The 10000-nt window shown below is 60.3% G+C and overlaps 1 non-coding gene across 1 annotated transcript; it reads left to right on the forward strand.

The window, feature by feature from the left end:
* The first annotated feature begins 7107 nt into the window (after positions 1-7107).
* LOC142790933 (small subunit ribosomal RNA) lies at positions 7108-8922 on the forward strand. Its single transcript, XR_012889870.1, has one exon. It is a non-coding gene; the product is annotated as a small subunit ribosomal RNA (ribosomal RNA).
* Positions 8923-10000: the final 1078 nt, after the last annotated feature.

Consider the following 10000-nt stretch of genomic DNA (forward strand, 5'->3'; position numbering starts at 1 on the left):
CGATCGCCATGTCTGTTAGCCACAGTTTTCCCGGTGGTGCCGCACCCGGGCTCGCCCCGGCTGATGCAGTTTTCGCGCCGCCCCGGCTGACGCGGTTTCGTGCCGCCCCGGCAGACGCGGTTTTCGCGCCGCCCCGGCTGACGCGGTTTTTGCCGCCCCGGCTGACGCAGTTCGGACTTAGCACTTTTCGGCTGTGCCTGGCTGGCGGCCCACTCACTCGATCGCCATGTCTGTTTGCCACAGTTTTCCCGGTGGTGCCGCACCCGGGCTCGCCCCGGCTGACGCAGTTTTCGCGCCGCCCCGGCTGACGCGGTTTCGTGCCGCCCCGGCAGACGCGGTTTTCGCGCTGCCCCGGCTGACGCGGTTTCGTGCCGCCCCGGCAGACGCGGTTTTTTGCCGCCCCAGCTGACGCAGTTCGGACTTAGCACTTTTTGGCTGAGCCTTGCTGGCGGCCCACTCACTCGATCGCCATGTCTGTTTGCCACAGTTTTCCCGGTGGTGCCGCACCCGGGCTCGCCCCGGCAGACGCGTTTTTTTTTTCTTTCGCCCCGGCTGACGCAGTTTTCGCGCCGCCCCGGCAGACGCGGTTTTCGCGCCGCCCCGGCAGACGCGGTTTTTTGCGCCGCCCCGGCTGACGCGGTTTTTTGCCGCCCCGGCTGACGCAGTTCGGACTTGGCACTTTTTGGCTGAGCCTGGCTGGCGGCCCACTCACTCGATCGCCATGTCTGTTTGCCACAGTTTTCCCGGTGGTGCCGCACCCGGGCTCGCCCCGGCTGACGCAGTTTTCGCGCCGCCCCGGCTGACGCGGTTTCGTGCCGCCCCGGCAGACGCGGTTTTTTGCGCCGCCCCGGCTGACGCGGTTTTTTGCCGCCCCGGCTGACACGGTTCGGACTTTGCACTTTTCGGCTGTGCCTGGCTGGCGGCCCACTCACTCGATCGCCATGTCTGTTTGCCACAGTTTTCCCGGTGGTGCCGCACCCGGGCTCGCCCCGGCAGACGCGTTTTTTTTTTTTTTTTCTTTCGCCCCGGCTGACGCAGTTTTCGCGCCGCCCCGGCTGACGCGGTTTCGTGCCGCCCCGGCAGACGCGGTTTTTTGCGCCGCCCCGGCTGACGTGGTTTTTGCCGCCCCGGCTGACGCAGTTCGGACTTTGCACTTTTTGGCTGAGCCTGGCTGGCGGCCCACTCACTCGATCGCCATGTCTGTTTGCCACAGTTTTCCCGGTGGTGCCGCACCCGGGCTCGCCCCGGCAGACGCGTTTTTTTTTTTTCCTTCGCCCCGGCAGACGTGGTTCCCCCCCCCCCCCCCTCCGTCTTTCTTTTTGTTTTTTTTTTCGCCGCGGCTGAAGTGGATTTTTCGGTGCCTCGACGCCCCGGTAGTCGCGGTTTTTCCGTTTCCGCACGGCCCCGGCTGACGCTGCTCGGTCACAGTCGCCTTTTGTGGTGATTGCAGACTTCTTGAGCGCGGGTGTTTTTTTTTTTGTTGTTGTTGTTGTTTTATTACGCATTCGCTCCAGCAGACGCTGTTTAGACTTTTTGTTTCCTCTTTTATCCTGCGACGAGGTGACGAGGTTTATTCGGTGCCCCGCCGCCCCGGCTGAAGTGATTTTTCCTGTCCCGTGCCGCCCCGGCTGACGCGGTTGGGACTTCGCGTTTGTTCGGCCGCCACGGGTTTTGGCGCACTCGCTCGGTTGCTTGTTGTTGCCACTTGTTGCGAACCCAGGTTTCTTGAGCGAGCGCGGGCGTTTTTTCTTCCTTTCTTTCTTTGTTCTATGTGTTAGCGAATCGGCCTTTAATATCACACGAGGACTCACAACCAACAATTTTCAGTTTGAAGTGTAAAAAATCTGCAGGTGTTGACGTAACTGACTTGCCCCGTACCCTTGAGTACATCCATGAAGTTCTCGTAGTACTACTAAATCGCATTATTCCAAGTGGAGAAATTCCCATAAACTTGCAAACCTCTACACGAAAATCGGTGCGCGTGATAAAGTTGAAAATTATCGTCCGATATCAAATGTGCCTTCTATAACACAAATTCTAGGAAAAAAAAAAAAAAAAACACTTGTTCGCCGTTTTCTGCGCCGTGACTGGCAGCACTCCGGCGAAGCGAAACGGGGTCGATTCGAGCACGATATCGGCGTCTTTCGACGTGCTCGCCGGCGACCGTCGCACGAGTACGTCGCACGAGCGCGTCTGCCGGGGCGCCGTTTGCGAAGCCGACGCAAAAGTGGGAACCGCCGCTCGGATGATCGCCGCTTTCGGCAGAGTGAGTGTTGGCACTCCGGGGAAGCGAAACAGCGTGAATGCGCCCACGAAATCGGCGTATTTTGAAGTGCCCGCCGGCGACCGTCGCACGAGTACGGTAAACCGCGTCAGCCGGGGCGTAGTTCGGGACGCCGACGAAAAAGTGGGAAGCGCAACTCGGATCTTCGCCGTTTTTGCAGGAGTGAGTGGCGGCTCTCCTGCGAGACCAAGAAGCATCGATTCGTGCACGAATTCGGCGCCTTTCGACGTGATCGCCGGCGACCGTCGCTCGAGTAGGGCAAACCGCGTCTGCCGGGGCGGGCTTCGGGACGCCGATGCGAAAGTGGGAAACGCTGCTCGGATGTTCGCCGTTTTTGGCCGAGTGAGTGCTGGCACTCGGGCGAAGCCAAACGGGGCCGATTACGGCACGATATCGGCGTCTTTCGACGTGCCCGCCGGCGACCGTCGCACGAGTACGGTAAACCGCGTCAGCCCGGGCGGAGTTCGGGACGCCGATGCGAAAGTGGAGAACGCCGCTCGGATCTTCGCCGTTTTTGGAGGAGTGAGTGGCGGCACTCCGGAGAAGCCAAGGAGCGCCAATTAGCGCACGATATCGGCGTCTTTCGACGCGCTCGCCGGCGACCGTCGCACGAGTAGGGCAAACCGCGTCTGCCGGGGCGGGGTTTACGACGCCGACGCAAAAGTGGGAACCGCCGCTCGGATGTTGGCCGTTTTTGGCAGAGTGAGTGCTGGCACTCCGGCGACGCGAAAGAGCGCGAATGCGCCCACGAAAGTGGCGTATTTGGACGTGCGTGACGGCGACCGCTGCAGGAGTACGAAAAACCACGTCAGCCGGGGCGAGCGACACACGGCGGTCTGGGTGCTTATCGCTGCTATTATAGGGGCACCCCGGCAGACGCAGAAAAAAAAAAAAAATTTTCGACCTTCTTTTTTGCTGGTCGAGCTCGGGTAACCCAGGTCGCAATGGGAGCCGCGCACGAAAGCGGCGTCGCGAGACGCGTTCGCGGTCGCTAGTCGCACGAGCTCGGCAACCGCGTCAGCCGGCGCGGAGTTCGGGATGCCGACGGCTAAGTGGGTACCGCTGCTCGGATGTTCGCCGTTTTTGGCCGAGTGAGTGCTGGCACTCCGGTGAAGCCAAGGAGCGCCAATTCGTGCACGATATCGGCGTCTTTCGACGTGCCCGCCGGCCACCGCCGCACGAGTACGGCAAACCGCGTCTGCCGGGGCGGGGTTCGCGACGCGTACGCAATAGTGGGAACCGTCGCTCGGATGTTCGTCGTCTTTGGCCGAGCGAGTGCTGGCACTCCGGCGAAGCGAAACGGGGCCGATTCGGGCACGATATCGGCGTATTTCGACGTGCTCGCCGGCGACCGTCGCACGAGTACGGCAAAGCGCGTCTGCCGGGGCGAGGTTTGCGACGCCGACGAAAAAGTGGGAAGCGCCGCTCGGATCTTCGCCGTTTTTGCAGGAGTGAGTGGCGGCCCTCCTGCGAGACCAAGAAGCATCGACTCGCGCACGATATCGGTGTCTTTCGACGTGCCCGCCGGCCACCGCCGCACGAGTACGGCAAACCGCGTATGCCGGGGCGGGGTTGGCGACGCCGACGCAAAAGTGGGAACCGCCACTAGGATGTTCGCCGTTTTTGGCAGAGTGAGTGCTGGCACTCCGGCGAAGCGAAAGAGCGCGAATGCGCCCACGAAAGTGGCGTGTTTGGACGTGCTTGACGACGACCACCGCAGGAAAACGAAAAACCACGTCAGCCGGGGCGAGCGACCCATGGCGGTCTGGGTGCTTATCGCTGCTATTATAGGGGCACCCCGGCAGACGCAAAAAAAAAAAAAAAAATTTTTTTCGACATTCTTTTTTGCTCGTCGACCTCGGGTGACCCAGGTCGCAGTGGGAGCCGCGCACGAAAGCGGCGTCGCGAGACGGCTTCGCGGTCGCTAGTCGCACGAGCTCGGCAACCGCGTCTGCCGGGGCGGAGTTCGGGACGCCGACGGCTAAGTGGGAACCGCCGCTCGGATGTTCGCCGTTTGTGGCCGAGTGAGTGCTGGCACTCCGGCGAAGCCAAACGGGGCCGATTCCGGCACGATATCGGCGTCTTTCTACGTGCTCGCCGGCGACCGTCGCACGAGTACGGCAAAGTGCGTCTGCCGGGGCGGGGTTTGCGACGCGTACGCAATAGTGAGAACCGTCGCTCGGATGTTCGTCGTCTTTCGCCGAGCCAGTGCTGGCAATCCGGCGAAGCCGAACGGAGCCGATTCGGGCACGATATCGGCGTCTTTCCACGTGCTCGCCGGCGACCGTCGCACGAGTACGGTAAACCGCGTCAGCCGGGGCGGAGTTCGGGACGCCGATGCGAAAGTGGGAAGCGCCGCTCGGATCTTCGCCGTTTTTGGAGGAGTCAGTGGCGGCACTCCGGTGAAGCCAAGGTGCGCCAATTCGCGCACGATATCGGCGTCTTTCGACGTGCCCGCCGGCCACCGTCGCACGAGTACGGCAAACCTCGTCTGCCGGGGCGGGGTTTGCGACGCCGACGCAAAAGTGGGAACCGCCGCTCGGATGTTCGCCGTTTTTGGCAGAGTGAGTGCTGGCACTCCGGCGAAGCGAAAGAGCGCGAATGCGCCCACGAAAGTGGCGTGTTTGGACGTGCTTGACGACGACCACCGCAGGAAAACGAAAAACCACGTCAGCCGGGGCGAGCGACCCATGGCGGTCTGGGTGCTTATCGCTGCTATTATAGGGGCACCCCGGCAGACGCAAAAAAAAAAAAAAAATTTTTTTCGACATTCTTTTTTGCTCGTCGACCTCGGGTGACCCAGGTCGCAGTGGGAGCCGCGCACGAAAGCGGCGTCGCGAGACGGCTTCGCGGTCGCTAGTCGCACGAGCTCGGCAACCGCGTCTGCCGGGGCGGAGTTCGGGACGCCGACGGCTAAGTGGGAACCGCCGCTCGGATGTTCGCCGTTTGTGGCCGAGTGAGTGCTGGCACTCCGGCGAAGCCAAACGGGGCCGATTCCGGCACGATATCGGCGTCTTTCTACGTGCTCGCCGGCGACCGTCGCACGAGTACGGCAAAGTGCGTCTGCCGGGGCGGGGTTTGCGACGCGTACGCAATAGTGAGAACCGTCGCTCGGATGTTCGTCGTCTTTCGCCGAGCCAGTGCTGGCACTCCGGCGAAGCCGAACGGAGCCGATTCGGGCACGATATCGGCGTCTTTCCACGTGCTCGCCGGCGACCGTCGCACGAGTACGGTAAACCGCGTCAGCCGGGGCGGAGTTCGGGACGCCGATGCGAAAGTGGGAAGCGCCGCTCGGATCTTCGCCGTTTTTGGAGGAGTCAGTGGCGGCACTCCGGTGAAGCCAAGGTGCGCCAATTCGCGCACGATATCGGCGTCTTTCGACGTGCCCGCCGGCCACCGTCGCACGAGTACGGCAAACCTCGTCTGCCGGGGCGGGGTTTGCGACGCCGACGCAAAAGTGGGAACCGCCGCTCGGATGTTCGCCGTTTTTGGCAGAGTGAGTGCTGGCACTCCGGCGAAGCGAAAGAGCGTGAATGCGCCCACGAAAGTAGCGTATTTGGACGTGCTTGACGGCGACCGCCGCAGGAGTACGAAAAACCACGTCAGCCGGGGCGAGCGACCCACGGCGGTCTGGGTGCTTATCGCTGCTATTATAGGGGCACCCCGGCAGACGCAGAAAGAAAAAAAAAATGGGGACATGGCGTGCGTCACCGTGCGGCTTCGCAGCGTTGCCGAAGTCGCCGAGCCCTTCGACTGAGCCGAACGGCGGACAGGGAACGTTGGTCGGCCGTTCTAACCTGTCGGTGCCACGCCGAGACGTCGTTAAGGAAAACCGCGTCGTGGGCCTCTACGACGCCGTCGAGTCGTTGTACGTTTGGTGTCCAGCGTGTCGGCGGCGAGTAGCGGACACGTCGTTCACGACTTCGGTCTTTCGCAGTCGACGCGAACTTGCGGAGAGTCGTGGTGCCTCACGTTTTCGGCAGAAACCGCGGCGGAATTTTCCCGTGCGTGCGCGCACGACCTCGGTGCTGTGCCGTCAGCGTAGTGTTGCACAAACTCGTGGCCTACCCAAGGTGCGGTACGTTTGCGGCCGTATCCTCGGTGGGAATTTCGTGAGTAGGGTCGCAAATTCTACGACCTCGGCGGGTTTGAGAGCGACGTAGACTTGTGGCACGCTCAACATGCCACACGTTTCGGGGCACACCCGCGGTGAAATTTTCTCGAGTACGCTCGTATTAGGGCCCAAGGAGGTCTGGGTACTTATCGCTGCTATTATGTGGGGGTTCTCGTGAGCGGCGTACGCGAAAGCGACCGGGTGTCTGATATGCGGCGGGCTTCGGCCTCGTCAAGCGTGTCCTCGGGTCTGCTCCAGGGGAATCCACGGCAGTCGTCTGCAGCCTCATCCGCTTGATGCGTTAGGGGCTGGTTGTCGGACGGTGCCGTTTTACCACGATATCGAGGTGTGTTCCGTGTCGTCCTCGGGCGATTCAGATGCGAAAGCGCCGAAGACGCGGGCGTGACCCGTCGTCTGGCGGCTTTGCAGTCTCGGCTCCGTTGCTAGTTCCGGCCGGTCCACCGACAGTGCAGCGGGCTGGCAACCCGCACGGCGCGACCGAGTCGATGCAACGAAAAAGAGCGAGCATGAACGTGCTTCTTGCCGCACGGCTCCCACTCGTCTTTCGGGAAGGTTGTGCCGTAGCGAGCTCGAACGCCGTCATCTCGGAGTGCAAAATAAGCGTGTTGGGGCGCCTGAAGGTGGCCTCCGCCGCACACAGACTGCGTCCGGCCCGCCGAGGGCGAGGACGGACGCGCAGTCGAACGATTACCTGGTTGATCCTGCCAGTAATCATATGCTTGTCTCAAAGATTAAGCCATGCATGTCTAAGTACATGCCGAAATAAGGCGAAACCGCGAATGGCTCATTAAATCAGTTATGGTTCCTTAGATCGTTTCTTCCTACTTGGATAACTGTGGCAATTCTAGAGCTAATACATGCAGTGAGCCTGGAGCCCTTTGGGTAACGGGTGCTTTTATTAGACCAAGATCGATCGGGTTTCGGCCCGTATTGTGTGGTGACTCTGGATAACTTTGTGCTGATCGCATGGCCACGAGCCGGCGACGTTTCTTTCAAGTGTCTGCCTTATCAACTTTCGATGGTAGGTTACTTGCTTACCATGGTTGTTACGGGTAACGGAGAATCAGGGTTCGATTCCGGAGAGGGAGCCTGAGAAACGGCTACCACATCCAAGGAAGGCAGCAGGCGCGCAAATTACCCACTCCCGGCACGGGGAGGTAGTGACGAAAAATAACAATACGGGACTCTTTTGAGGCCCCGTAATTGAAATGAGTACACTCTAAATCCTTTAACGAGGATCAATTGGAGGGCAAGTCTGGTGCCAGCAGCCGCGGTAATTCCAGCTCCAATAGCGTATACTAAAGCTGCTGCGGTTAAAAAGCTCGTAGTTGGATCTCAGTTCCAGACGAGTAGTGCATCTACCCGATGCGACGGCTCGGACTGAACATCATGCCGGTTCTTTCTTGGTGCACTTCATTGTGTGCCTCGAGATGGCCGGTGCTTTTACTTTGAAAAAATTAGAGTGCTCAACGCAGGCGAGTCGCCTGAATAAACTTGCATGGAATAATAGAACAAGACCTCGTTTCTGTTCTGTTGGTTTTTGGAATACGAGGTAATGATTAAGAGGGACGGACGGGGGCATTCGTATTGCGGCGCTAGAGGTGAAATTCTTGGACCGTCGCAAGACGAACTACTGCGAAAGCATTTGCCAAGAATGTTTTCATTGATCAAGAACGAAAGTCAGAGGTTCGAAGGCGATCAGATACCGCCCTAGTTCTGACCATAAACGATGCCAACCAGCGATCCGCCTGAGTTACTCAAATGACTCGGCGGGCAGCTTCCGGGAAACCAAAGTATTTGGGTTCCGGGGGAAGTATGGTTGCAAAGCTGAAACTTAAAGGAATTGACGGAAGGGCACCACCAGGAGTGGAGCCTGCGGCTTAATTTGACTCAACACGGGAAAACTTACCCGGCCCGGACACTGGGAGGATTGACAGATTGAGAGCTCTTTCTTGATTCGGTGGATGGTGGTGCATGGCCGTTCTTAGTTGGTGGAGCGATTTGTCTGGTTAATTCCGATAACGAACGAGACTCTAGCCTATTAAATAGGTGCGGGGTTCCCAGCACCTTACAACCTTCTTAGAGGGACAAGCGGCTCCTAGCCGCACGAAACAGAGCAATAACAGGTCTGTGATGCCCTTAGATGTCCGGGGCCGCACGCGCGCTACACTGAAGGAAGCAGCGTGTCTTTATCCCTGTCTGAAAAGACTGGGTAACCCGTGGAACTTCTTTCGTGATTGGGATAGGGGCTTGCAATTGTTCCCCTTGAACGAGGAATTCCCAGTAAGCGCGAGTCATAAGCTCGCGTTGATTACGTCCCTGCCCTTTGTACACACCGCCCGTCGCTACTACCGATTGAATGATTTAGTGAGGTCTTCGGACCGATGTCCGGCGCGGCCTTTCGGTTGCGCCGGTCTGTTGGAAAGATGACCAAACTTGATCATTTAGAGGAAGTAAAAGTCGTAACAAGGTTTCCGTAGGTGAACCTGCGGAAGGATCATTAACGGATTGTGAAGGGTGAGCGCCTCAGCTGCGTCTGCGCCCGACACTTTCTGCCGCTGACCCCGTTTGGACGCGGGGTCGGCTTTTCCCCACGGGGCTGCCTGAATGTGGAGCGGCACCCCGTGACAAATTGTTGCGCCCAGCGGACGCCAACACCGCGACCTTGGACGGTCGGCCAGGTGGCGGACGCGGGTACAAACGGCGCAACGCACTCATAGGTCGGCTTTCGACCCGCCACTGCACCGTGGCTCGAAGCGCTCGAAATGCGCGACCCGACCGCTGCGGGACCGCCTAGTACTGTAAACAGGAGCGGCGGAGCGCGAACGGCGAGTCGTGGTTACGTCGGTAGAAGGCGAGGCTGCGCGTTCCCGAAACGCCAGCCGAGTGCCCTCCCGACCGTTCGAGCGTGCAAGAACGAGACCCGACAATCGCGCGGCGACTGCCAAGTACGAGAGGAACGGCACAAGCGTCGGCGGTCGGTCAAGGAACTGGCGATGTGACGGGTCCGCTGTGCACCAGTGCATACCGTCCCGCCGTCCGCGGCAAGCGCCTCCGCGTCCTCGGGTGACGGAGGCTGCCGGTCGGTTCTTGCAGGCGAGGGATCTCGCTGGCACCGGTTCGCGTTGACGCGCGGCCGGTCATGGCACGGCGATGCGACGGCCGAGGTGCGCAGTACTCGATGGAGGAACCGCACGCTCCGATGACCGTCCCGCCCTCCGCGGCGTATGCGTACCGACCGTAATGGTTGCAGCAGCGCCGGCCGGCTTTTGAATTCGCCACACGAAACACGGTGCGAGATCGCGGTTAGGGGAGCGTCGACGTTGCCAGGCGTTTTGCTTGCTGCCGAGGGAAAGGCGGCACGGCCACGTCGCGCTCGTCGCGATTAGCGGGTCTGCGCGCTTTGGGAAGGTGCCGCAACGACTTGCCGAAAGAGGAAGAACGAGGGACTTGGACGTCCCGACAATTGAACGCACTTGCGGCCAGGCCCTTGCTGGCTTCGTTCTTCCGCCTCGAGTAGGCTCGTACGCGGCTCCGGCGCCGAAAGTGGTCCTTGGCACCGACTTCGGTGGACGTGGGAA

This window comes from Rhipicephalus microplus, unplaced genomic scaffold (assembly GCF_043290135.1).
Source record: "Rhipicephalus microplus isolate Deutch F79 unplaced genomic scaffold, USDA_Rmic scaffold_134, whole genome shotgun sequence".
NCBI lineage: Eukaryota > Metazoa > Arthropoda > Arachnida > Ixodida > Ixodidae > Rhipicephalus > Rhipicephalus microplus.